Source organism: Desmodus rotundus, chromosome 7 (genome assembly GCF_022682495.2).
Source record: "Desmodus rotundus isolate HL8 chromosome 7, HLdesRot8A.1, whole genome shotgun sequence".
In the NCBI taxonomy this organism is placed as follows: domain Eukaryota; kingdom Metazoa; phylum Chordata; class Mammalia; order Chiroptera; family Phyllostomidae; genus Desmodus; species Desmodus rotundus.
In genome coordinates this window covers 116,614,354-116,639,788 of record NC_071393.1, presented here as the reverse complement: position 1 = coordinate 116,639,788, position 25,435 = coordinate 116,614,354, and the positions used below count along the sequence as shown (strand labels likewise).

General features: G+C 49.4%; 1 long non-coding RNA gene across 1 annotated transcript in view; it reads right to left on the bottom strand.

Annotated features, from left to right (window-relative positions):
- The window catches only part of LOC128781392 (uncharacterized), a 30,232-nt gene extending 6,837 nt beyond the window's left edge, over positions 1-23,395 (bottom strand). The window contains exon 1 of the long non-coding RNA XR_008427358.2: positions 23,291-23,395. This is a non-coding gene — a long non-coding RNA (uncharacterized lncRNA). The remainder of the gene's footprint in view (positions 1-23,290) is intronic.
- Between the last annotated feature and the right edge of the window lie 2,040 nt (positions 23,396-25,435).

Below are 25,435 nucleotides of genomic sequence, written 5' to 3'. Positions count from 1 at the left end.
ATTTCCCTCCCTTTGAGTGTGGGCTGGACCTAGTGACTCACTTCCATTAAGTACGAGGAGGGACCCAAAATAACCCCATAATTTACTTATTAAAAATTGTGTATTTATTCTTACATTTCTAAATTTCAGTCACCTTTAAAGTACCCTCCATTTGATGCATTACACCCATTGAGACTTTTTTCCACTGCTCAAAAGTTTTTGAACTCATGGATTTTGGTGCTTTTTAGTGCTGCTGCTGTTTTTTGGTTCAGCTCTTCCACATCGGGAAAACGTTTCCCTTGGAGGATTTTCTTCATCGAGGAAACGAAGAAAAGTTGCTGGGGCAAGATTGGGTGAACAGGGAGGGTGGGACACGGGGGGTCATGCCATTTTTTGGTCAAAAACTGCTGAACACTCAGTGCAAGTGTGTGCAGGCATGCTCATAAATCACCCGTCATGAAATGGGCAAATGCATTCAAGGAGTCTTAAAAAAAAAAAACTGACTGAAGCCATAGGGAGCCTCTCACAACAACACCAGCTGTTACACTGATACAGATGGGTTCCTAGGACACTCACCTAGCAGGGGGAGCCTGTACTACAAGGGACCGCCCTCCAGAAGATAATTCCAGGGCTTTTTCTGGGTCCCCTCTTTGTGGAGTCTAGAAAGGGAAAAAGAGTAACATTCCAGTGGAGAAGCCTGGCAGAGCCGCCTCACCCATGTGATCGAGGTTCACCTCACCATTAGTCATGGTGACATCACGTACCCCCTGATTCAGCACAAAGAGCAAGGGCCCTTCAGCTCTGTGGTGGTCTTCCAGAAAACTCATAACCCTGGACTCATCACAAGAAAACCTCAGACAAACCCCAACCGAGGGACATTGAATAAAATACCTATACGTGTCCAGGTCACAAAAAATAAGGAACAATAGGGAAACTTTCACAGATCACATGAGACGTGATGCAATATTGTATCCCGGAACAGAAAAAGGACACTTGTGGAAAGAGTGGGGAAATCCGAACAAACTCTGTAATTTAGTGAACGGTATTCTACCGATGCTGATTTCTTAGTAAAGTAACCCAGGCAAGAAACACTATCTATGAGAAAGGATTATTACACCTGCATTCCGGGGTGAGGCTGGAATTCTAGGCCACTAACTTGTCACAAGGGCCAGGGAACAGATAGGCCACCATTGAAACAAATTCAAGGAGAGGAACAGGGTAAGGGCAGAGGGGCCTGGGGGCAGGCTGATGGCATTGAGGGGAGGGTGTGGGAAGCTGCAGGAGGCCCTCACAGGCTGTCACTGATCTCCCAGCTGACATTAGCAGGCTTCCCGCAGGAAGTCACTTCTGTTGCACCACTGGGTTCTCACCTGGAGGCAGTCATTCTATGGGAAGCTATTTCCCTGAAAGGCCTAGTTTGTGACCAGAATCTATTGTCAGGGAGAAAGAACGTTCCTCCTCCCACGCAAATGCCAGGCAGGGGATGGTGCCAAATGGTCACAGGACCCTCATTTTCTGCAACAGTGATTGCTTTGTGCAAAGGGGGCAAGATGCCAGGGCAACTGCTGCCCAGTGTTGCAGAGCCCCAGGCGTTTGGGGAATTTCAGACTGAGACCAGTGGAAGAAAGAGAACTTCCCCACGTGATCCCCCCTCCGCCCTCCCCCGGCCCTCTTCTGGGAGGGCTTGTGGGGAAATAATGGAGAGAGACTGCTCGTTCCTGTTTCACAGATGCAACAGCAACGCTGGTGACATAAGAGCAGAGACGCTCCAGAGGGGACAACAGTTAAAGCTAAGTGTCCTCTAGAGTGTGGTACCGGGAGAAGCCAAGCTTTTCAGAGAGAGGGGTGAATTCCTCGGAGTGTTTAACTTTGGTAATTTGGTTTTGATGGAGATCTTTTTAAAGCTTGTTACTCACTCCCCCACCATATTAGACAGAGCTTGCGAAATATGAATTAGCCTTTCTTGGCGGTTGCAGGTCATTACGGTGGCCGTCAGTCATTCCATGTGCTGAGATGCAGAAATGCATTCAGCGCTGGGGACATTTGCTGAGAGGGTGGTGATCTCAGCAGTGGCCCTGAAATTTGCTTTTTTGAAAGAATCCCTCACATCAGCTTGTTTTTCCTTCAGAAAAGTGCCATGGGTGTTTTTCTCCTGCATAAAGACAGAACAGAACACTGGCTCCAGAAGCTGTGTGACCTTGGCCAAGTGATGCCATCTATTAGTGGTTCAGACTCTTCGTCTGTAAAATCAGGAATAATGTTACGAAATTGGATCATGCCTGTTTAGACCATGCACGAGATGCATTCGAACAATCTAAGCAGAACAGTGCCAGCCACGCAGGAAGACCTCCACGTGCTCATTATTACTATGCGAAGGTGAAGACAAGTCCTCAGATCTGGTTGATTTGGTCTACCTCCTTTGGCTATGCACTCACCAACATCAGCTAGCTGTCTGGGAAGCCACACTGCTGGTGACGTCATCCCCTGGGACTCATGGGGCCACCAGCCATTGTGCCCATTGTAACCCACCCGCAGCTCTCATCCAGCCTGGGCCTGGTTTAGTAAGAGAGGGAAGAAAGATTTCCCTGGGTTAGGGTCCTCACTGAACCACCGCCTCTTGCAATCCATCCTATGAGGTTCCAGAGGGAAGCGCTCGGCAAATGTGCACTCAGGGCAGCGTCAACAGGCAAAGTGGCAATTAAGTAACTGCCGGAGTCTCTGTTCTCCTGGGCACTTTCACACTGGTTTGGAGGATGAGCCAGCACTTGAATAAGATGAAACTAGAAAGCTCCAGGAGGGCGTGGGCCCAGGCATATTAGGGGGGTGGGGGCCTGGAGACCCTCCGGGCATCCAGTTTACCGGCCGGCACAGCTGCCATCGCCTTTTGCCCCAAAGCCCTCGAGGAAGGCACTCTCTGGCCTCGAAGTTTGCCTTCCCACCAGTGATATCACCCGCAGCGTCTCCAAGTTGGAGGAAGCCGGACGTGACCGCACCAGCCGCAGCCGGCCGCGCCGGATCCCTGAGCCACCCCCTGCTCCAGCCCCGGGAAGCTCAGGAAACTCTGCCTACTTACTTACAGAGACCCCCTCCTTCCCCAGCTCACCCTCCCCACACACAGCGCAGCTACCCTCCCGGCCCCCGCCCACCCCGTCAGGGCTTCGCAGCCATAACCAGGGAGGCAGCTCTCCACTGGCTGGAGGGCGCAGGGCGCGCCTCCTACCCAAAGCTTTGGCATGGATTCCAGCTCCGCACAGACCGAAGACTGGGGAGACTGCTGCCTTGTGGCGCCCCCTGATGAAAAGTCAACCCCTTCGTCTCTGCGGCCTTCCTTCTCCCTTGATTTGCGGGACGCCATTCCGCAGGTGCTGCCCGCAGTTGCAGCCACACTGGTGGAGCCTTCCCCTCCTGTGCCAGAGGCACATAGCCCTCTTTCCTTATGAATAAACACTTGTCCCTAACCTCACTCCACCAACAGAGTAATTCACCGAGGGGGTGAACAACAAACCAGAAAGGTTTGAGCAGATGAGGGGGGCGGGGGTAGGGAGAGGAGGCCTCTCCTGGAAACCTGGAGGGGCAGAGGCAGTGCCCCTGACACCTGGCATGTTGCGAGTGTTCAGTTACTTATTTTTGCTCTCCCCTTCCTCTTTTCCTTTCTCAATATCAGGCCCTCTCTCTCCTCCCACCCCCTTCTCTCTCTGCGTCTTGCTCCATCCCTTCTACTGCCACTCTCTCTCTTTCAGATGGATGCCTCCTGCCTGCCAGGGACACCCAGTAGGGCTGAGGGGGTGCCCTTGGCTCCTTCAAAGTTCTCCTGACCCACAGGCTGCTGACCTCTGAACTAGCCTCCTTTACCACAATCCTGTGCTTCCCTAAATTCACTCCAGCTCCTTCTCCCCTCAGCTGCTCCTGCTTGCCCAGTGTGGCTGGGCTGAAGGAATAAATCTGCACCCAAAGCACAGTTATAGGACATTCTGGCTTCACCAAACACCTCCCCAGTCTTTACTATGCCCCCTTCCAAACCAGTGCTCATGTTGTTGGGCAGCTACATTTTTAAAGTCCTTGTCTATTAGAGATATATTCTTTGAAGTATTTACAGGTGAAATGATGTGATGGGAGGGACAACTTTCGACACACAAATCAGCATATCCAGCTCTCAGCTCTGCCCTACGTGCAAGGTCAATTATTTCACTTTAATTTGTCTTTAGTCTCCTTTTTGGTGGTAAACTATTAAAAATAATTGAGGAATTGAAAGGGTGGAAGGTTCCCCTTTTTAATGACATGCTCAGCTGTGGAAACAAAATACAAATGTTGAAAATCTACAGCCAGGGCCTTATTCTACTCCTTCCTCACTTTTTTCATGTTTAACTGTTTCTCTGCGCCGCCCCCCCTTACCTAGTGGGACCATAGAAGGACCTGCTCTAGGCATTAAAACAGCAGCAAGGTAAATAAAGGCAGCATCTTCAGCTCTGATACCATTTAAGGCCACAGCTGTCCCACAAAGGCACTGTTGTAGAATCAGGTGGCTGAGAGGCCCCATCTCCTTGGCATCAGGGGTGGCACTCAGGTCCTTCAGCTTCTGCATTTGTCATATTCAGCAGAGCCAAGAGCTCAGGTGTCTGGGGACTCAGGGGGGCTGCGGCAATTTTTCCCAAGGGTTACAGCTCAATCTGGGTGAGAAATCAGCAGGAAAAGAGCCATCCATCACATGCGATTCAAGGCAGCAAGATTTATTGAGCGTGTGCAAGTGTGAGTCCCTAGAAGAAATACTAAAGAAGTCTGTGTTCCAGTCGGCGCCTTCAAGGGTCCGAGCCTTGTGAAAAAAGCCAGCGGTAAGCTTGTGAGAAAAAAACAAGAGGACAGTACACGGCAGTGTGCAGTCAAGTGCTGCATTATGCAGCCCAGGCTTTGTAAGGATCAAAAGGACAAAGAGTGACGTGACCAGGAGAAGGCAAGGAGGACCTTATCATAGGTTTCGATGGTGGATGTCTGTTCTGGGCCAGGTATCCCACACACTAGTGCTTGGTCTTTACAAATCCCACGGGGTAGGCTCAGAGAGGCTGCCGAACTTCCCCAGGGCGACCAAGCTGGCCAAGTGGCAGAACCAGTATCTGAACGCAGATCTAACCTGTGTTTTAGACCACCTCCTCTATGCAGCCCCATAAAGAGAACTAGTTATTAGCACTGATACCCTGAGCTAAAACCTTCACATATATTGTTTTTTTGCCCCCCACACTATCCTGAAAAGGGAGGTGTTACTACTCCTAACTGACACTTGGAAAAACTGAGGCTCAGAGAAGGTAAGATGCCACAAGGAAGGAGGGAAATTGGGAGACCCCTACCTGCAATACAACTCAAGTTATGCAAATTCAGGTATCTCATGCATTTTAATTTTTCCCTGCCCCTGATTTTTATTCAAACCACAAAGAATGTAGGAGTTGGGTACATTTAGATATTACCTGTTTCCCAGAGGCAAACTGATAACGGTCTCACTGCGGCTCAGCCTCCGAGTCTTTCCTAGGAAGTGAGCGTGGCCTCATGGGGACTCACGGCAGACCAAGATCATAATACCCGCCAGCTCCAGGCTGGCCGATGTTGCCACGATGTGTCACGGGTGAGATTTTTAAAGCAAGCTGCACATTATGTGCTTTTGCAGTTTCTTGATCTTTTCTGATTGTCATCCACATTTGTGAATCGTATCAAATACTCCCACATGCCAGGCAGGTACTAACCCGTATCTGCACATCAATCCCGTTTTGTAGACGAGGAAACTGAGGCTCGGGGAGGTTAAGTTACTTGTCCCAGATCATACAACTGGGCAGTTGCAGAGCCAGATTCTCTGCCTCCAGAACAGGTTTTTATGCCATTCTCAGTAAAAATTCTCACCTGAGTAGGCAGACTCTTCTTAAATTTTTGGAAGACTTTTAAACCAGTAAATGTACCATTTCATTTATACATTTCATTTGTCCATTTCATTGACTACCTTGTAACTGTTGACAAGTAAAATAACTTCTCTGAGCCTCATGTTTCTCATCTGTAAAACATAAATACAACAGTTCCTTAGCATAGGGTTGTTATTAGGACAAAATGATATAGAATGTATACACCAAACACCATGCCTGGCATATTGTAAGCAAGTCAATAAGTGATACTTATTAGCAGTGACAATATTTAGTTACTGCCTACTATTTGCCAGGTCTTATGCTGTATATTATAAAATAGTATATATAATAAGACTCTTGCATGTATATGTGGAAAATACATACATAGAGATATAGACAGGGGTGGGCAAAAGCAGGTTACCACCTGCATATAATTATTTATTATATAAATAATAAATAATATGAATGATTGGGAGTATACAGACAAGAGCCTAGAATGACATAAACCAAAATATTAAGTGATTATGTCTTCTGTGTCTTTATACTCCCAAATCTTTGTATAAAAAGTATGGATGGGTTACATTTGTAATCAAAACAACAAAGTCTTGGGAAGTCCATTTGAAGTGTCATTTGTTCTGAAATGGGAAGAATGTTTTTTAAAAAAGAAGCAGTAAAAGTTTAAAACCTTTTTAAAAGGTACGCGAGCTTAATTGCCCCGAGGGGAAAGAAACAGTACTTCCTAGAAAAGCTGAGCAAACCCAGCTGACTTCACCAGCAGCGGCTGTGACACCCGGTTCTAGAACAAGGACCTTCGGATTGGAAAGGGAGGGCTTTTCAGTGGCAATCACCCGTGTGGTAGTCACCTGAGAGAGATGGTTGGCCATTGCTCAAACCTCATTGTGCCTTGTTCTGAGGCCAAGCCTAGCTAGGACTCAGAGTCCCCCTAAATCCCAGTCACCCCTTCACCGTGATGCGTGTGTCCTTCCTGGGTGGAGACCTCACACTGACACAGGTGCCCCAGCAGCAAGGGGCTACCCACAGCTCTCCCCACCCGGAAGGCAGATCTAGTTTCTGAGCAGGGACCAACTGGGCCAGCCAGAGGGCTAGTCCAGAGACAGAGCAGTGTGGGGTCTGGGGCAGGCTCCCAAGGAAGAGGAAGTGGGGAGCAGCACATGGGGGAGGGCTGAGCACTTTGCTCCCCAAGGACTTTTCTCACCCATCCTCATCCCAGACTCTGGGGCCCATCAGAAACTCCATCTCACTGATGAAGGGGTCTCCAGAGAGTTGAGAGCCTTGCTCGAGTCCCACAGCCGGGGTGAGGAGAGATACTGCCCCATGTGTGCTTCAGTTGAGGCGGCCCCCAAGCAAGAGTCACCGGAGTGGAGAGGACCTTGGCAGATGGGAGAGCTGAGCTACCACAGGGCTGGCTTTTCATCCCCCAGGGCTGGGTCATGCTGGAATGCAGGCCCACTGTGGCCGAATCTCCTGGACTGCTTTGTGAAATGTCCCCGTTTCTGCCTGTTGGATTCATTTTAAAGATAAAATAAAATAAAGGCCACACCACAAAGAGGCAAAACCCTTAAAGAGTTTAACATCTTGGGGAAAATGCAGTGTGGAAGCCGAGATTTGTGTCGGGTTAGTGCACCCATCAGCCCAGAAGTGAGAGCATTGGATACCCTGAGAACTGAAAACGGCACTTCCCCCAGCGTCCAGGGTGGGAGGTGGGAAGTGGGGGGACAATGAGGGCCCAGAAGCCTGGTTGACAGTAATAGGTCCTGCCTGGTGCAGCTCAAGGAACCTGGTACTGCACTCCCGTGCATAGTTCTGGGCCTCTTCACCTTTCTTCTGTGGTTACTCCAGGTGTAGGCACCCGACAGGCAACCCAGACCATGCAGAGCCCCATATCGGGCAGGCATCTCCTGCTGGACAGGCCTTGACCCCCTGTTCTTGACCTCAAATACCCTTCCCCAGGACCCAGAGGCCATGGGACAGGGCCCAGGCAAAGCTCCCTCTGAGGAGGCCACTAACATCTGCCCCTTTGCTAACACTGACCTTCAACGGGCATCAGTGGCCCAGAGCGAGAAGGACAAGGGTTTTCTCCCAGCTGCAGAATGTCCTTCCCTTGGACTCTTGAAATCCACCCCGTGGTGACAAAGCCAGCTCCAGACAGTGACTAACCCGAGTCTGAGGTGTCTTTCCATGATGGGGCAACGAAGCCCTGGAAACAACCCACCCCCTCCGCAGGGGGTTTTTCTTCCCCCATCGGCAGTTGGCTCATCCTGAAGGCCTAGAATTCTTGCCTTCCTCTTCCCCATTTTCTAAAGCCCCCAGCCATCCTGTCCAGCTGGGGAAAGGGAGGACAGACCCCTAAGCACCCAGAATCCAGCTCTTTATCACTCTGGTCTTCTCCCCTGAGCTCCTGCACCCCTGCCTCCCAGGAGCCACAGCCGCAAGGCCTGTCACTACGACACATTCCCATCTCTCGGGACAGTCCAGTGGGCTGGGGGACAGACAAGCAAACCCACAGTCGCAACACAGTAGGGCATGTGCCCTAACAGAGATAAGCCCAGCGCCCCCTGGAGACTGGAGAACCTAACCCAGCCTGGGTGGGCTGGGGAAGGCTGCCCCGAGCAGGTGGCTGGTGATTTGAGAATTAGACACTGAGTCTAGTTAGCCCGGCTGAGAAGCAGGGGCAGGTTAGATGGTTGCAATAGCAAGTGCAGAGACGTGAGAAGGAAGACACACTCAGGTCTTACGAGTGGGTTGGTGTGGTCAGCTATATTCTTCTTTACATTTCTACACCCTGATGTACTCAGGCTTGGCCATGGGACTAAGTGTCTGGCCAAGGAAATTGGAGCAAAAGTGACATGCATGTCATTTCCAGACAGAAATGTATGGTTCAGGAGCCCTTGTCCTCCTTCCCTACCTCTCCAATAGTGGGAACATGTCACGACAGAGCTTCCATCAGCCTGTGTCGGGGACTGACCATAATGAATAGAGCCCCCTACCGGTTGGAATGGCCATTTGCTACTGCAGCATCACCTGGCCTGCCTGTTCCTGGGTCACTGGCCTGGCAGAAACAGAGAGCAGATGTAGGAGGCACCAGGAGACAAACCTCCATTTGGGTGCACTCGGCCGGATCCCCTGGCATTCTTCCTCCAGGACTCAGATAGCAGAGTTTGTAGTTAAGTGGGTTGGAACCTCAGCACTGCCTTTTTCTAGTTCTGAGATTTGAGCAGTTTAGTACAACCCTTGGAGCTTCAGTGTAGCCGTCTACAAATTGAGAATAACGAAAATAATATTACCTTCTCACAGGGCCGTTGTGTTTCCCGAATAAGTAAATGCCAGATCTTCCCTATCCCCAATTACGCTCCTTCTACCACCTGTTCCCAGTCACCAGGGCACTTATTTAAAATGCAAATTCCTCCTATTCGCAACAACATGGGTGGGTCTTGAGAAATACCATGCTAAGCAAAATAAGTCAGATGGAAAAAGTCAAGAACCATATGAGTTCACTCATATGTGGGACATAAAACTGAAAGCAACAAATGAACAGACAAACAAACAAAAACTCACAGACACAGATGACAGCATGGTGGTCGCCAGAGGCAAAGGGGGTGGGAGGGAGGTAGAAGAGGGTAAAGGGGGTCACATACATGGTGACAGAAGGAGATTTGGATTTGGGGAGCAAACACACAATGCAACATACAGGAGATGTGTTATAGAATTGTACACTTGAGACCTATGTAATATTATTAACTGATGTCAGTGCCAACCAATTTAATTTAAAAAAATAAAAATAAAATGCAAATTTCTCACCCCAAGCCCAGACCTACTGAGTCCAAACCTCTGCAGGCGGGGCGCAGAAAGCTGCACTTTCAGGAAGCACTCCAGGTAGTGTTTTTGCATGCCGGGATTTAAGAACCACAGCCCTTAAGGTTTCGATAGATGGTCAAAATCTCGGCACAGAGGAAGAATCGTGGCGCGGAGGCTGCCTTGGTCTGAGGCCAAGAATCTTCAGCCTGCTGCTGACCAGGTGGCCACGGGGCCTCGGAGGCAAGCCAGAGGCTTAGAAGCTCTGTGTTACTCAGGGGTCAGGTGACCTCACTCAGAGCCCGCTCCCCGCGCGAATCCGCTCTCTGCGGCCAGCCCGGATCTGCTGCTGAGCTTTTTGTGAGGTGCTTTGTGCCGAGAAAGAGCCTTCAGCAGTGCACCCCTCTCCACCCTCGCCCACCCCAGCCCAGCTGAGTGAGGCTTTCCTCTTGGGGATGCAATAGCAGTCCCTTTTCCTTCGGGACCAGGCTGATTCTTAAGAGAACATAGGCTGTGTAAGATGGAGGCTAGGGAGGTGGCTGCAAGCAAAATCCTGGGAAATAGCCTTCTGAGTGGCTAGAGCTGCCCAAAGGCCCTCCATGCAGGAGAAAGATGTTTTAGCTACCTGTCCTACTGCCCAGACCAGGCCCAAAGCCCTCCTGAGCAACGCAGTCCACCCCCACCCCCACACGCCCCTGCCGCAAGACTCCCCTAAGCTCAGCGGTCCTTTCCAATTCCTGCCTATCATTCGGTTGATAGAAATTGCACACACACCACAAGAGCCGCAATGGCCGGCTCACCTGGGCTGATATTTAATTTAGAGGTGCTGATTGTCTTAGCCAACACATGTCCACGGGCTCTCCCTCCACAGAATAAAGAGGATAATTCCATCATTTCTCACACAGTGAGCTTCAGGCACCACTTCAGAAGTGGATAAAAGACCACAGAAGTGGAAGCCAATCTGTCTGAGTTCAAATCCCAACTTCACCTTTCATTGTCTGGGGGTCTAGGTCAAGCTGGATGACCTTTCTGTGCCTCCATTTCCTCAAGCATAAGAGGAGGACAGTGTCATCAGCTACCGCGCCGGGTTGCTGTGAGGAGGGGTGACTCGGTACAGGTAAAGCCCAGGGACTGGAGCTCATAGTGAGCACCAAGAGTTGGCTGTTGGAATGTCCGGGTCTTCGGCATTAAAGAAATTAGTCATCGCGCAAGGTCCCCTCACTTATGCAACCCACTCACATAACGCATGACACATGCACATATCCACAACACACGCAGCATCAACACGCACAGAACAAAACACATGAGACCCAAACACACATGCACACATAACACAGCCAAGCGTTCGGTTCGCAGTCTGTGCTTAGTGGTTTCAGCCAACTTTAAAACCAAATCCAGGCTCACACACACTCACGATGCTCAGTGCCCTTCCCCACTGTGTGTCATTGTGACATCAGGCAGTGTCACAACAAAGCAATTTACCAACCACTCATTCCAACTGCTCTCAGAGCAGAATGTTCATTACCAGTTTGGGGTCATAAGCTTCTCAGCAATAGGGTCTCCTCCACCACAGTGTGGTATTCCAGTGTAGAGCTTTGAGTCGGAAGGACGTGAGTGCAGATTCTACCATTACACCTGCCAGCTACGTGACTGGGGGCAAGCTGTCAAACTTCTCTAGCTGTAGCAGCATCCTCATTTTATGAATGAGGGAACAGAGAACCAGAAAGAGCAAACCGGTACACGTGAGTCTCCTGCTGTTACCTGTGAAAAAGACTCACCTTGCATGGTTCTATAAGGCATGAGAGGACAAGGCGCGGACCTCGTTTACATTAGAGCTGGGCATATGCTAATAATGTATGCCAGCATAACATAGGTTGGGTAAGCGGTGGCGGTGGTGATGAGAGAGTATTTCTTTAAACGGAAAAAAAAAATTGCTCTCTGACTGCTGTGACTCAGTGACTTGGGTGTCATTCCGCAAACCCGAAAGGTCACCTGTTTGATTCCAGCCAGGGCACACACCTGGGTTTTGGGCCGGGTCCCCCGCTGAGGGCATGTGAAAGGCAACTGATGGATGTGTCTCTCCCTGTGTTTCTCCCTCCCTTCCCCTCTCTCTAAAAATAAATAAAATCTTTCTTGTTTAAAAAAAAATTGCTTTGAATAAATTGTTGACAGTTGATGGGACTCTCTGATGGTGACTGGCATCACTCTCACACATTTGTGCTCCAGATACCGTAAACTTAGACCTAATTGTGTTGTAACTGCTCCATTTCCCCTCCTGAAATTTGAGAGGTGATGTTTTGACATTGTTTCATTTCATTTCATTTCCTCCTGATGGGTGGGCTTGTTTCTCAATGAAGGCAGAGCGAAAGGGGGAAGTATTTTAAATCGCCGTGGTAGTCCAAGTTGGGCTAACCTTCTGGCCCCTGAGAATGAGCCCAGAACTCTCTTACATTCTCCTGTATTTGGGCTTTTTCCCAATTCTTCTCATTGCCTAATATAATCCTTTCCTCAGTTTCTTCTAAAGCTCCTCCCCCTTTCTCCTTCCAACTTGCCCCTTGACATTTGGGGGGTACCTTAACAATGAATTTTGAAATAATATCGTAACCATATCTCATGTTCTTTTTTTTTTAGATTTTATTTTATTCTTAGAGAGAGAGGAAGGGAGGGAAAAAGAGGAAGAGAAACATGGATGTGTGAGAGAGAAACATCGATCGGTTGCCTCTTGTACACATCCTCACCAGGAACCAAAGCCACAACCCAGGCACGTGCCACGACTGGGAATCGAACCAGTGACCTTTACACTTTGTGGGATGACACCCGACCTACTGAGCCACACCGGTCAGGGCACGTTTCAGGTTCTTACGGAGCATTCTGTTCACGAAGCGCGTTCTACTCGTCAGCACCGACCGAAGGAAGACCTAAGTCCACTGCATGGATGATACTGCTGAGGCTCGGGTGGTGAGCCAGCAACCCCGGGTGGCAGCCTGCAAGCAAATGCCACTGTCTCTTGGGACAAGAAGAGAGTCAATAACTGACAGACACTTTTCTTAAAGAGTTGTGGTAAAATGTAGATAATAGCACTTACCCGTTCAACCATTTGAAGCCTACCCATCACATCGTGGTGCGAGCGTCACCACCACCTGCCTCCAGAAGTCCTCCGTCCTCCCGGAGGGAACTTCGTGCTCCCCAACACTAACTCCCACCCCTCCCAGCCCCTGGCACTGGCCACTCCACTTCCTGTCCTTGCGAATGTGACTACTCTGGGCTCCTCATAAAGAGGAATCATACCGCATTGGTCCTGTTGTGTGCCAGACACCTTTACAGCAAGATTGCTGGAGGAAGTTTCCTGCACTGCATTTCTTTTGGCTAATGTTGCCCATTAGCCGGACAGGGTGCCTATTCTTGCCCTGAAGTAACCCGCCCCCAAGAACGTGGACACCTTTCAGGCCCTGCCCTGCAAAGCAAATATTTTCTAGTGCTTTGTTTTACCCTGAATGGTGTTCATTCCTCTTCCCCTCCAGGTGATTACTTGAATCGTGGTCATCGGCAATACATAAATAAATAAAAGCTCCTGGAGAAGGACATGGGTATTTCCCAAAGGGCCCTCTCTCCAGCACTGGCCTCTCTGTGTCAGTGTGTGCGTTGTTGTTTTGTTTTTTTGCTTTAAAGAACTCTGTGGTCCACTTCAATTCATGTTTTGCCCAGAAAGCTAACACAGCTGCAAATTCTTTCTGCCAGGAAAGCCTTCCAGGCTTTCCAGAGGCCTCTTTGCTGGTTCAGTGGCCACTCCCCTCCCTCTTGCGCTGACCAGCTTCGCTGAGCCCGCCGCCGCCCAGGTTGCCCGCCCAGCTCTTCAGAGAAGGTGCTGCTCTCTGTGGGAGTGGCTGTGCCTTCTCCGTGGGTTTCTATTACTTGGATGAGCTCAGGCCCTGGGACACTCCAGCCCCCTCTCTGGGCTTCCCCCCTCAGAGCACTGGCTCTGCTGCCTGCTGGTAAACTGGGCTGGCTGTCACCATGACAACGACCTGGCCCAGCGCCTGGATGACGCCAGGCCTGACTCCCTCCCTGCCTCACCCAAGTCTGTTTGTTTGGGTTCCAGCTGCTTTTGTTGGGCTTCGATTTGCTTGTCTGTTTGAGGGAGTTTGTTGCTGATTGGCTGCAGGGCTGGGTTTGGAGTCCCTGGGATACCAGGAAGTCAGCTCCCAACCCCGGGGAAGGAATTTCCTGGCACTCTGGCACTCTGGGGGATGTCCCCATCACAGTGACAAGAAGAGCCCTTTGGGGGAAGGCAGAGCCCACAGGAGGCCAGGCCGCCAGATAAGCAGCTAATGCTCTGACCCCAGAGGCAGTTTCCATCAAGGGCACTAGTTCCAACCCACGGCGGGTTGCTGATGCCACACTCATGGCGAGAGGCCAGCCTGCTGTTTGATCGAACAGAAGAAACAATACGTGTTGACAGAGCAGTCCGGCTGTGCAGACATATCAAAAATAAATAAATCCAGGAAGAAGAAGAAACGACGTGGGTTTTGAGGATGTTTAAGAGAATGTGGTGACACATCAAATAAATTTTCACTTGACATTTGAGGAGGTCTCGCTTGTTATTTAGATACCTGTCGATGCGGGAACCTGGAACGGTGTGACTGATTTGAAAACAGGCTTTCTAGCCTTTTGTCACTTTATCAGGTTTTCATCTCCCACATAACTTATTTAATAGCTTGCATGGCAGCCAGGGCTCCTGAGTTTCCCCCCAGACCCTCTGATTTGTGATGTAAAAGGTGCTTCTCTTCGTTGTCCTTCGAAGCTGTGCCAGGACTCGCTCAACTCCTCATCAGTAAGACGAGGCAAATAGAGCCAGCCAGCCTAGCTCAAGCGTGGCACTTCCTGGGCTGCTGTCATCATTGCTGACCCCCACCTGTGCCTTTTTTCTGGGGACCCTGACACTCTTTATAAGAATTACACCACTGATTCAAGAAAGTCTCAGTGGGCAGGCACTGTGATAGCCGCTAGGGATCTGCTTGATAGACCAAGCGGACACAGTTCTGGCCCTTTGGTAGCTTCTGGAATAGTGAGGGAGACAGAGTTTTTCAAATAATCACACAAAAGGTAACATTATATCTGTGTCAGGTGGGTGAAGCTGTCACAGGTCCTCCTGGCCAGCCCACCCCCAGCTGAACACCAAGGAGGACATCCACCTTGGCCACACTGAGTAGAATTTCCCAGCCAATTCCTGTCTTAATTCCTGACCCACAAAACCATGAGCTGTGATATGTTGGTTGCTGTCTGACATATATACACACACACACACACCCAAAATAAATTATATCTGTATTAAGTATCTAAAGTATTAAGAGAGTGTGGAATAGAGGAAATAAACTATATGGTAGCCCCTTTTTCTAGTTAGGAAACTAGCGTTGAGGTAGGTTTAGATACTGTGTAAGAATTTAGAATACAGGGTTGCAGAACCATGGGATGCAAACTCTCAATCCACAATCTTGCAGAAAGATCCCCATGGTTGTTTTTACAAACCTTGTTTCACTGAAGAGCGCCCTCTTTTGGCTAGGGGCGCTTTCTCTTGCCATGCTGCAGCTTTTAAAGGGATTTGTAGAGTACTACGTCCATCCCTTCATCAAATGTGTGCCCAGCACCCAGGCCTGGGGACACAGCTGGTCAGCAGACACAGGCTCCCCACCCTTATGGGGCTGACAGTCATTTCAACCTCCTAACATCTCTGAGAGAGTAGGACATGCTTTGTACCTCCCATTTGCTAGAAAAGGAACTGAGACAGGGATAAAACTTTGCTATGCTAGTCATCATATAGGACTGGATTTTTGGACTCCAGGAGACAAGGAACCTCTCGCTGAACAGTCAATTGGACCCAAATTTCTCACCCTCCATAGCCACACCCTGCTTCGTTGCCCTCTTTCCTAACCTTGAGTTCCCTCCAGCTTGGGATGTCTCTTCATGGTCCCCTCAACCACGGAGCCCCACCTCCATGTTGTCACTGCACATGCCTTTCCTGCCACTTCACCTCTGCAATCACTGTTTTTCCAAAGCCCACCTCTAGTCTCCCTCTTCCCTAAGAGCCTCCAGCCCTTTCTGACATCTTGCCCCCCAGGGTAGCCCTGATACCCTCCCATGCATTTGGGGATGGAGAGCTAGGCCAGCACCTCATTGTGTGCCCTGCCACTTCGGGGCATGGCCTTTGCAGGAGATCACACAGAGCCCTTTGGGTTCAAATCTCAGATATGCCACCTACCGGTCCTGAGATGTGAGGAAAGTGATGTCACCTCAACTCTGAGTTTCTCATGGACACAACATGATGGTAATTCCTACCTAACAAGGCCGTTCTGAAACTTAAAGGATGTGTTTAAAGCACTCAGCACATTGTAAGTCAAAGCTGTTGAACGTGTTTGATCTGGTCACCGGCTTAAAAAGCAGTCTGGCCCTTGAGGCATCACGTACAGCCTCCCACCTGTGTGGGGAGATGTCGCCCCGCCACCAGGAGGAAAATGGGGCTGATACGGGAGGCATGGGGCCTAGAGCCCACAGTAGTTTTAGGAACTCATGGAAATGTTTTCATTTCTTTTAAAAATCAAAGGAGAAAATTAACTTTTATGTCAAAAATGACTTTATATATTTTAATATATTCACCTTCATACCAATGCAGTAATATAATTTTTATAGAGGAAGGGTCCCATAAAGGTCAAAGTGCCTACAGCCCATGGAAGTTATAATAATGAAGAAAACCTTCTAATATTTAGAGAGAAGGGGGAGGGGGGAGAGAGAGAGAGAGGCAAACAGTGGCAAAAGAAAAACAAAATTGCTGACAGAAAGAGTGTAACTGTTCCTCCCAACCCTAACATCCTATGGTTCCGGGAGTTCCTTTTGCCTCGGCATGGCAGGGATCTGTTACAGTGAATTCTTAAGAGTACAGTTTCTAACGCTACTGTAGCCCGTGTGCCCATCTGCTTTTAGTCGATCTTGTTCCCCAAGAATGGTGTGTTTTAATTAAAAAGGATCGTCATGCCCTTCAGTGGCCGACAGAGGGCGCAGCGACTCAAGCTTAAGCATGGGAATCACAGTGGCCTGTAGACAAGAAAGAGGCTGTAGTTTGATCATTTTGCTGCTCAGAATGGTCCTGGACCAACACAAGGGAATCACCAGGTGCTTGTTAGAGATGCAGAGTCTAGGCCCCTCCTCTAGACCTCCAGAATCAGAATTTTCACGTTAAGAATATCCCCAATAATTTATGTACATACTAAGTTTGAGAAGCACTGATTCAAAGTGTCTCGTGGAAAGGGAAGCCTGCTTCCTCAAGAGAAAGGGGGTTGGGAGAGGAGCTGGCTAAGCCACCCTGCACAGTCCCCAAGTCTCCTGTCCCTTCAGTGAATCAGCCAGCATCAATCAAGATGGACCTGAAGCCACAGGAGAGGTGTAAATGCATTTCAAAAGTCACAAGTGAACTGGCTTATTCTTCTTCCATTTCGATGCATGTTTATTCAGTGTCTACTATGTCCTGGCCATCAAGGACACAATAGGGAGGGAAAAAAAGATGCTGGTCCTGCTGTCCTGGAACCTTCAGCCTCGTGAGGACACCAAAGGCACGCAGTCACAGACACACATTACTACATGCCCTGGTGCTGCTACGCAGGTCCAGGGGTCAGGACTGAGGAACGGGAGTGAGGGGGGCTGGTAACACCATATGATGAAGGAAGGCCTCTCTAAGGGATTGGGCTTGAAGCTTGAGATCTGAAGGTGAGCAGGAGTTAGCCAGGAAAGGGGTAGGAGTTCCTGGCAGGGAAAACAGAACGTACAAAGGTCACGCACCAGGAGAAACTGAAAGAAGACAAGCATTCAGTGATGCAATGTGAGGCCGAGAGGAAGGCAGGAAGCAGCTTGGACGGGGCCAGGGGCTGGAGGACACAGGCTCCACCTCAGTCACAAAGTGACCGGCACATGGCTCTGTTTCCAAGGGTCCCTGCCCCAAAGGGCCCCTATGAACATCTCGCCCCTGCCCATTGAGTTCCTGTTCTCCTCCACAGCCCAATCTCTCCTATGCTAGCTTCCTCACCTGACCCACCATCAACCCCCTCTCTATTACTTGTCCACTTCTACCTGCCACTCTCCAGATAGTCTCTCCTCACCCTGCCACCATTCAAACCCGCCCAAGTTATCCCAGCTTTCCCGGGCAACCAGACCTCCATTGCAAGACATCTTCCCCTGAAGAGAAGACAATCCGTAAATCAGAAACAAGCACCATTTATTGAGGGCTCATTATGTGCTATGTCAGGCACCACTTAACACACTTTTTCATCCGCTCCTCGCAGCAATGTTTTTGGGTCGCTACTGTTATTCTGGCTTTACAGTCGAGGAAATTGTAGTGGAGAGAGAGTAATTTCTGCAGGATTACACAGCTAGAAACTGGCTGAGCCAATGCGACCAATACCTTCCCAGCTGTGACGGGGATTGCACGCCATACCATGTGACACGCTGCTGACCGCACAGCTACATTTCAAAAGCCTTAAAAGGGAGCACACCCTTGGCCCACTTCAAAAGAAGTAGTCTGAGATGGGAACCAAAATTTAGCTGCAAAGATATTTGCAGCCTTGTCTATACTAGTAAAAAATTCAGAAACAACCCAAAGGCCCACTGATACAGAGTTGGCAAAATTGTTGGATGTTGATAAATAGAATCCTATGTGATTAGCTATTAATGTGATCACATGAAAAAATAAATATTGTATATTCATGACTTACTATGTAGAAAAGCAGACTACAAAACAGTATTACAGCATGTTCCTATTTTCATAAAAACTACAGTGTATAAACTAAAGGGTATAAAATTAAAGTGTACCTCGGAAAGGGAGAACCAAAAAGGCTGACAGATGTTTATCTCTGTGATGGAATTACAGATGATTTTTATTTTCTTTGTTTTGATTATCTAAATTTTTTAAAAAGGTTTTACCACGAGCACCTATTTCTTTTGGAAAGTGGAGAAAGCAAAAAAAAAAAAATGGTCAGCAGGTGTTCGAGATTTCCCATTTACAATGTTCTGTTATCTATTAAAAAAATAAATATACTACTGCCGGGAACATTTTAAAAATATTTTTTCTTATTACAAAAGCAGTATGCATTTGCCAAAAACAAAAAATCAGAAAGTACAACAAGCAAAAAGAAAAAAAATAAAACGCACTCCTCCACCGCAGAGACACCCAACATTAGCACCTGCATGACCCTTAGGCCACGGCGGTCCCCCAGGGTCTGCCCCGGGTGCTGCTCTAGGGGCCCGCCCTGTTGCCCTTACTGGAAATAGGTGTTTGGAATGAGGCCTCCAGATTCCTCTGCGATCTCCAAACAGCTCCTCAGGTGGATTTGCCCAGGTTTTGAATCCCTGATCAACAACTTAGTGCAGATCCTGACCGATTGGGGAACACACAGCTCCTCGTGGGTCACAGGGGACAAGAGCTGTCGAGTGGAAGGACCGTAAGAGTGATTCCTAACATAGTTGGGATTGCCACACTCGGTCATCGTTGGCTTTTGCAACCCTCCTTCCCCTTCAGAAAGAACTCAAGGACTCCACAGAGCGTGTGCATGTTCCATTCAGTACTTTTCCACACAAGCAGGTGGAGGAATTCACTTGGCTTTAAGACTGCCAGGACCCTCCTTCCCCCCGCCCCTTGGATAATTGCCGACAATGAAGCTGCGGTGCCCTCCGCCAAGGTAGGGAATGCCAGCTCTGAGGAGCTGTGCGGGCAGGTTCTGCTACGAGGGAGGCCACACCAGGCCTGGGAGTCCAACTCCCAGGGCGAGATGTATCTGGGTCATTACACACCACACACACACACACACTCAACAGCAGGTTTCCAAGGCCCACCCTGCCCACACCCTCTCCTACCAGAGTGCCTCCTCCTGGGGAGAAGAGCAGGAAGGGCTGGCACCTCTGCTGGCACCTGGCTGCCCTGGGTCCACACCCTCAGTGCAACCCTTGGGCAGAAAATGTTCCTAGAGCTAATGCGCGAGTCAAACCATCCCCGGTTTCTTCGGATGTCGTGACGCTTATCAAGGCCCGGACCCATGGCCTCACCTCCCGCTGCCAAGCTCTGACTAGAGCTGGTGCCTTTGATCTGCAGTAGGTTCAGTCTTTCCTGAAACAGGAAAGATACTGAAGACCCGATTCTTCTTTATATGTGGCTCTTCTCATTGACAGTGACTATATATAGCTCCTGTTTACCGAGCTCCCTCAGTGCCAGGCATTTGACAAGCAATGGAATGCACACAACAGTCTTTTGAGGTAGACACAATTATCCCATTTCGCAGATTAAGAAAACCGAGCCCCCCCCCCCCCAGCTGCTAACAGAGACAGGAGTCAACCCAGACCTGACTGACCCCAAATCTCAGGCACTACCCTGGGAGGTCAGTGTGGAAGGGAGCCAAGAGACCATATAACATTCCCCTATTCCATTTTCAAGAAAGCAAAGCTGAAAAATTTATTTACAAACTGTTCTATAGCACTTCCTATGTGCCAGGCACTATCCCAACACTTGCCACACAAATATCAACCCCCCTCACCTTCAGCATACCACCCCCACGAGACGCAGGATCGATCGTGTGGGCAGACAGAGGAGTAAACTCGCCCGAGGCCGCACGCACAGCACGTGGTGGAGCCTGGGAATTAACCTGGCTCTAGAGCCTACACTGCTTCTCTGACCCCAGGAGCAAAGGCCCCCTTTCTTCACTTCTCATCCCTTGACCTCCCCACGTCACCACCCTCCTCATTTCTCTGAGAGTTCACTTCAGACTTCCTCATCCTCAGGCAGAGACGTGTTCACTTGTGAAATTGCCTTGTGAAACCCCTAGTTGTGCAAGGCTACATCTGCTTAGGTCACTCTCTAGACGCCCCCCCACACACACCCCACACACACACAAAGCACTTAGTGTCTGGACGCTTTATTGAAGCCACTGCCTAGAGTTGCTTTTGTAGAAATCAATCAATTGATTAATTAATCAGCTTACTGAGAGCAGTTCTCATCCCCAGCCCTGTGCCAGGCTCTATGAACACAAAAGATACGACCCCAGCCTCAAGGAAAGAACGCTGGAAACAGCCTATGAAAGAGTGTGCATTGGGTGCTGGGGCTGTGTACAGCTGTGTTTCAAAAGATACATAGGAAAGAAGAGTCAGAGAAGTTGTTAGAAGGAGGTGGAATATGAAATAGAATTTGAAAGCACAGGCAGGGTTTGGCTAGCAGGAAGGAATAAAGCAGACCAGACAAGGGGGATAAACAGAAGTGTTTTTCTGCATCCAAATTGACCAAATCAACAGAAATAAACTAGAGAGAGAGAGAAAAAAAAATTTTTTTTCTGCCAAATTTTCCTATTTCCATTAGCGTGAACAAAGAAAACCTCTCCCTCCTTCCACCCTGTGCCACCACGACGCTGCTTCTGGAACTAGCTGGGGTTGGGGGGTCGCTCTGTCTCACATGTCCACTAGAGGGCAGAGCTACTGCTCTGCGGCTTTAGCTCCAAGTACAATCAGAGAGGAAGGTGCAAGGATCCCCTACCCCTCCTCAAATCAGCCAGCTGGAATGGCCAGAGGCATTGGAAGGAACCAGTCTTCTCAGTCCGAGCTGCCTCCATATTCAGCCTAAAAATTAGTGAAGAAATATAAACTAAGAGGAAGTTAAGTGAGGCCAAAAGGGAAGGGAGAGACAATAGAGGCATTCCCCCAAAGGATCTAACCTCTATGTACCATGGAAAAAAACCTTTCAAAGAGCAGAAAAAGGATTTCCATGGGTTGGAAACTACTCATGCCTTCTGCTGTTAACTTGGATGACAAAAGCTTAATGCAAGACCTGAATAACTATAAAAAGTGATCAGCTACTTTCTAACACTGGTTTCAGGACAGCCGACGGAGGCTCTCTGGATAAAGGTGGCCATTCCAGACATTACAAGGAGGAATGCTTGTGGCTTTGGGAGTAGACACCTCCCTGCCATCACCCCAAGCCCAGGTTTCATGCTGTGGGCTGTGCAGGGCAGCAAGTGCCTAAAGGAGCTCTCTAATGATTACTTATTTTCACTACACACCCCACCAGCTCAGCCAGGCAATAGGGTCCTGAAGCCACAGAAAGCAGAGGTTAGAAGCAGCTACAGGAGGTGGAAGTGACAGTAGTTTGAAGTCAGAAACCCTGGCTTTCCCCGGAGCACACCTGTGCTTTTCCCCTCCCCCTCTCCTTCTCCACAGTTGTGCATCTCCTTAAACTCTAAGGAGCCCCAGGAGACTTACAGCCAGGGAAGCGATGGGCAGCTGCAGCTCCCCCACCCCCGGTTAACCCCCTGAATCTGTCTCCAAGGCCCCCTTTTCCCTGACTTTCCGGTGAGCCAAAGCAGCCCTACTTAGGCTCTCTCCTGTTGATTCTTTTATCCTAAACCCTTCCTTGTTTCAGCTTTAATAAACACGCTCAAAATCAAAAAAGGAGGAGAAAAAGAAAAGGAAAGGGAAGGAAAGGAGAGAGAGAAGAGAGGACAGGAGAGGACAGGAGGGGACGGGAGGGGACTGGAGGGGAGAAGAGACCCTAGCTTTTATCTGTCCTTTTAGCTGTGCAAGTTTGGATGGGTGAACCAACTTCTCTGATCCTTATATTTCCCCTTTTGTGAAATAGAAAGGCTGAATTAGGGAATAATCTCTGATGTGTGAATCAGCTCCAAAATTCTGAAAAACACGCATTCCCTTTAGACAAAAGAACTGGGGGCGGGAGCTTACAGGAAGGGGGACGCCCCACTGTGCAGCTTGAAGAGTTAACCCCAAGCCCGCAGCCAGCCCCCCAGCGCACTCTCCAGCAGTGGCCACTGCGGCATTTCCCGCCCCACCCCCACACTCGGGCCCCGAGGCAAACACCCACGGCTCCTTCAGACACTTCTGGATTCCTCCCAGGAATGCTTCTTGCCCTTTACACCTGCAAATCGCTTTACATCAGCAACCTTGCTGCACGATTATTAATCATCACAATACTCCTTCTTCCGCCCGTAAAAGGAATTGCGGGGGTCTGGATTTATGAAGGTGAAATCCAAAGGTAATTTGCCTGTGATCGATTCAATAATCAGTTAATTAAAGTTAATTAAGCGCCTAATATGGGCAAGGCGCAGACACAAATCCGGTTACTATGAGGTCAAAATTGTAGGGGTCCTCAAAGAAGTTCACTGATATTCCGGTTCTGCCGTGGGCGGGGGGGGGGGGCGTAGTTAGAAGATGATAGACGATCCCCCCCCTCACGAACCTGACGCCACTGCCGCAACTATTAAGGCCCCACCCCCATTTTACTAGGCCGTTTAAAGGGAAGCGACCTTTCCAAGGTCACTTATCCCTTAAGGGGCAACAGTGATCCCCAAACCTCGGTCTTCAAAGCTTTTCACTGCTCCATGGGCGAGAACCTTAAGTTCAAACCTATAAAATTAATAATAGACTTAGGCAAGGGATAGCAGTTTCCATGACTTCTGGGCACAGAGTGAGAAAATCACGATCCCAGCTCACCCACCCAGAACAGACAAGACGACCCCAAATCCTGACTGCGGCCTCAACGATCAAGGAATCTTCGGGACCTCAGAGCTCATTCACTCATCACCCACCTCCTCTCTCGGGGGTCCCTGAGCGACCCCGCCCGTCACCCACGCTGGGTCTCCGGGAAGGGGAGGAGGGCACGTGGAACACAGCCAACGTCAGCACACCCCGGAGGCGTGGCCGGGGGCCGAGGGCGGTGCGAGGCTGGAGTCGGGCTCCCAACCTCCACCCGGCAGGCGGCGTGCTGGCTGCGCCAAATATGGGCAGAGCGGAAGCGGCTGGCAGACGTCACGGCGCCGGGTGGGGCCGCACGGCGGGGCCGAAGCTGGATGGCGCTGACGGCGCCTGCGTGTCACCATGGAAACCAAACAGTAAATAGAGGATTCGAGAGCTCCCGGCGCGGCCCGACCTGGCGGCCTGACCTGGCGACCTGTCCTCGAGCAAAGGGCCCGGCACTGGGTAGGGCCAGGAGAAACCTGGGCCTGGCAGACGTGGGTGCTGACAGGCTGGGGGAGGGGACGCTAGAGATGCACACCCTCTGGGAGATCCTAGCTCTTGCTCAACCCAGGACCCAGCAGGGACCGGTCAGGAATAGAAAGGAGCGCTTCTGCATTGAAAAGCCTGCCTGTCCTTTCGGAAGGGCTGCCCTTGGCCTCCAAGGTTGGCAATATTGGTTGTGCTTTGTTTTTTCTTACTAGTGGCTAAGAATTCAGGCATCGGAGCCACAGTGCCCGGACCTTACATTCTAGCTCCGCGGTTCCCGTTGGATGATCTTGAGCAGATCGCAAACCTCCTGTGCCCCCAGACCCTTTTATCTATAAAAGAAGGCGAAGAGCAAGCAGGTCTTACATGCTAGAGTTAGTTTAATGAATTAATATAGATGTGTAGATGTGTATGTGTAACAGCGTCTAGCAGATTGTGAGCCAAAATTAGTGCTAGTTATTTATATTTTATCCCTAAGCAGCACAACAGCAACTTACCTAGTATCAGTCAGCTACTCAACTGTACTACTGCTGTAGTGTTTTGTTTTCTTCATTCATTTTTTTAGTTTTAAAATAAAGAATTTCCCATTGTAAACTTAATGCTAAAGTTTAGTAAAATATTTCATGTGTTAACTGAAATGGGCTCTCACCAAATAAAAACATTGCTTGTCTCAGTTTGCACTGCTTCATGGTTTTAAATTTTAAACGCAAAAACTCTAAATGGTATAGAGAAGAACAGAACTGCAGTAACTCGACTTCAGTTTCTTTGTCTTTACAGTCACTGTGTTATCGTTACTCCAGATCTACTGTTTACACACAGAATTGTGTACCAGCAGAGTTCGAGACACCACACTCAGAACGATCCCCAATGATTCTGAACCATTACAGACTTTTAAAGTGAAGGTATATAGCGGAGTCCGTGTGTTGGGGACCAGCTGTTAGGTTAACTGGGAGTTACCTCCATGTAGCATACAATGCTTTAAATGATAAGTAATTTTTGAAAGGAAACTTACACATACACTACGAAAATTCAACAGTCATCCCAGCAACTGTTCAGAACTTAAAACAAGATTTTTTTCAGGAAGAAGTATTTTGTCACTGATAATGTCTAGAATTTCCAGTTTAATGGTGCTTTACTACTACTTTTAAACTCTCGGTAGGTGTTGTGACCTCTTGTGGCTGACAGACCCGAGGGTGACCCCCAATAATTCCTGCCTCCTGGTGACTGTGCCTTTGGGTAGTTCCCTCCCCGAGTGCAGGTGAAACCCACAAGACTTACTTTTGAGCAATGGGATACAGCCAAGGTGATGGGATTTCACTTCTGCGATTATGTCGTTTTGTGTGTGTATTGTGGTGAATTGTGTGTGTGTCCTTCCGTCTCACTAGCACACACTAGTGGGTTCTCCTGGTAGCCTTGACCAAGCGAGCAGCCATGTTGAAGAAGCAGCCTGTAGGACCTAAGGGCATCCTCCAGCCAGCACCTGGCAGACAGTCAGGACCTTAGTTACACAATCACAGGGAAGCAAAGTCTGCCAACAACCAGGATGAGCTCAGAAGCAGACCCTTCCCCATTCACACATCCAGGCAAGAACACAGCTTGGCTGGCACCTTGATTGCAGCCTCGGGAGACCTTGAAGAGAGGATTGAACTGAATCGTGCCCAGACTCCGACCCAAAGAGACTGTGAGACAATAAATGTGCATTGCTTGAAGCTGCTAAGTGTGTGGTAATT